Source organism: Sus scrofa, chromosome 10 (assembly GCF_000003025.6).
Source record: "Sus scrofa isolate TJ Tabasco breed Duroc chromosome 10, Sscrofa11.1, whole genome shotgun sequence".
Classification (NCBI taxonomy): Eukaryota; Metazoa; Chordata; class Mammalia; order Artiodactyla; family Suidae; genus Sus; species Sus scrofa.
The window spans coordinates 1826195-1829790 of NC_010452.4; positions in this window are offsets into that span (position 1 = coordinate 1826195).

Sequence of the window (3596 nt, forward strand, 5' to 3'; positions counted from 1 at the left end):
GCTTTTATTATAGTTTCCTATCAGATAAGGCTTCTGTGTCAGGCCAGATTCCAAACTGCTGTAAGCAGAGTAGGTTGTAGTGGGGAAGTGGACATATTTGGGGGCCAAGCCATCTGGCTCAACTCTTAGGCTTGCCACTTACTAGTCAGGTCATTTTGAATGAGTTTAATTTCTCTGTGGCTCAGGATCTTCATTAGCAAAATTGGAAAAACAATCTCCCATAGAGCTTATTATGAGAATTCAGTGAGCTAAAGCATTTAAAGTTTCTAGCACCATGTTTGATGCACAGCAAGCATTGTGTTATCATGCACGGTTAGTGTTGTCCATTTCTTTTTCTTATTGAATAAATTTGACATGTGACATTGTAAACGTTGAAAGTACACACATCTTACTTTGATACATTTATATATTGTAATATGATGTCATGGTAGCAATATTTATCACATTGCAAAATCAGAGTAGACCTCCCTTTTTCCATATGTTACAGGAAATGAGTGGATGCCTGAAACTGGGTAATACTGAACCTTACCCATACTGTTTTTCCTATTACATACACACCTATAATAATGTTTAATTTAAAAACTAGGCACAACGAAAAGTTAATAATAACTAATAATGGAAAATTTATAACCATACACTGTGGCAAAAGTTACATGAATGTGGTTTCTCTGTCAAAATATCTTACTGTTCTGTACTCACCTGTCTCAAGATGATAGGAGTTGATAAGATGCTAATGTGGTGAGATGAAGTGAGGTAAATGATGGAAGTACTATGACATTGCAGTAGGCTACCATCCACCTAATAATACATCAGAAGGAGGATCATTTGCTTTGGGTGATCCTGGATTACTGAGCAATGGTGATGTTGATGGTTAAAGATCAGGAGCAGATAAAGGTGGTGATGGGGGAATCCTAGGCAGATGGAGCACGCTGGCATGAGATTTCATCACACTGCTCAGAGTGGTGTGCAATTTAAAGCACATGAATTGTTTATTGCTGGAATTTTCCATTAAGCATTTTCAGTCTGCAGTTGACTCCAGGTAGCTGAAATTGGGCAAAGTGAAGCTTCAGATAAGGGAGGGCTACTGTATAACACAATATCATTCTCTGTATTCATTATATACTGTGTATTAGATTGCTCTGGCTTTTTTACTGCTTGTAAGAGGTTTATACCCTTAAATACCATCAAATGTGATCCCCTTCTTCCTCCAATGCTCTGGTAACCACCACTTTACTGTTTTGGGGGTTTGTTTGTTTCTTCTACAGGTTTGACTTACTTTAGATTCTACATATAAGCAATATCCCTATCTTTCTTTGACTTCCTTAGGGGCTCTGTAAATGTGAGATAATAGAAAATACATAGCTGAGATAAAGTAGCTGAGCAGATGGTATATTCAGACAGCCCCTCATCTTGCACAAGCAGCAGTAATGGTAACTTGGACAAAATTTTGTTACCCAAAGTTAATCTTTGAATTAAATAAGATGCATACCAAGGGTGTATCCCAAAGTTGCCCATACATCAGCTGTATTTCTTTATGACATAATTTTTATTTGTGTTTAAATCTGTATTTGCTAGAGTTTACCTGAGCTTCATGTTCATGATTCATGTCAATGGTGAGCTGAGATAAAGGAACTTCAAGTTGATTAAAGCTTTTTTTTTTTTTTTTTTTTTTTTTAAATCAAAGTCCTAAGAAGTCTTGAAATTTGCAGACGTGAAGCAGCTATGCTGTTGAAATGTCAAGAAGGCCAGAGTGAGAAAGGAGTGCTGGTCTTCATTCTCAGCTCTGGGTCCTTCCAGCACATTGCAAAGCACCAAGAAGTTTTGCTTAGTGAATTTATAAAGGAGATTAATTGGATTGACACATGGACAATTTTCATTAAAAAAGATAGAAAGTAATGATCAAATCCTAACATAGGAATTTCAGGCTTTTTTCGTCCTTCTGTGTCTTTTATTTTTGTTCATAAACTTTGTGGCTAATTCACTTCTGTAAATCTGAACGGCCATTTCTCGCTCCACAGGTACTTAGATCTGTCCTCAGAGTCATGGTTAAGTTGTTGCTTATGTGTTCCTGATTTTGATTTTGGTTGAAAAATCTGTTCCCAAAATCTAGTGGACTCCTGAGCTTGATTCAAGTGTTTTATTCCTATTTGTCTCCTAATATGTGTCTCACCCCACCTTGGCAAATGGATTCTGACTCCAGATTGCTCTTGGTATGTGGTGATTAATTACTTGGTACTAATTTTAACTGATTGAATCCCCTAATTAGTTGGTATGAATGAACTAAATTTGAACTTAGAATGTTCCATGAGGAAGAAATTTACAACATGAAAGTGTTTTCCCCTCAATTTTAAGATACAAAGTTGCATGACAATTTTAGCATGGTAATCGAAGTTTGAGCTTTAGATTCACCAGAGAAAATTTATTCCAATTGTCTAAATATCAGAGAATCCCTTTAGACTATCAGAAACCCACATTCTTATATAAAAGTGAAATTATCCTTTGAGTTTCGGCTTGAATTAGGGTCCCCAGATGTTTCTGGGATTTTAATGTGGTTTATCATAAAAAGAACAGTAGAATGATTTGTGTTTTTTTTCCCCTTATTTAATTACACTCTTAACTAAGTATACATTTACTTTTAAAACTGCATTGTTTATGTTGTTGATGTTTCTAAATACTTTGGGAAGCATTCAAGTCTGAAATGGAGATGTTTGTTGTGAACATGTGAAGTCCAATGTCATATATTGAAACAAAAAAAATAATAAGCAAAACCAAATTAGATTATCCTAAGATTGGTACAAATGTTGCAATTATTTCCTTCAGGTGTGTTGAGAACTTTGAAACCACCTAGTAATAGGCAGGACATGGTAAATAAACTATACTCTAATGTAAAAAAATGTTTTAAAGTACCCAACCTCGCTTGATTCCACATCCCCCTGACACCCAGGGACCCTCTCATCATGTACATGGCTACAAAGTGATTTGTTGACTTGTTTATAGATTTGGTTTAATTTCAAATTAAGAAATGCCATTCCTCTATTGAAAAAACCACTATCAACCACAATGAAATAATAGCATGAACAAAATTTTAATTTATTCTTATTGGTTGAAAAACATTTTGGATCATATTTGGCTTATCTCAGTTTCTAGTTTTATATTCTACCATCAAAGTCTTTTAAGTAACCAGTTCTGCAGCAAATATGTCTACGTAGTGAAAATACATTATACTTCACTGTACACATATTTTAAATTCATTCTCTAAATTTGAAATGCTCTTCATCTCTACTTGATAAAATTTTAAAATTAAAGTATAGTTGATTTACAATGTTGTGCCAATTTCTTCTCTACAGCAAAGTGATTCTATTATATGTGTTATTTTTTACATTCTTTTCCATCGTAGTCTTTCCCAGGAGATTTGATGTACTTGGCTATATCATAGGACCTTGTTGTTCATCCATTCTCAATGTAAGAGTTGGCATCTGCTAACCCCAAACTCCCAGTCCATCCCACTCCCTCCCCTGCCCCTTGGCCATCTCAAGTCTGTTCTCTGTGCCTGTGAGTCTGTTTCTGTTTCATAGATAGGTTCATTTTTTCCATAT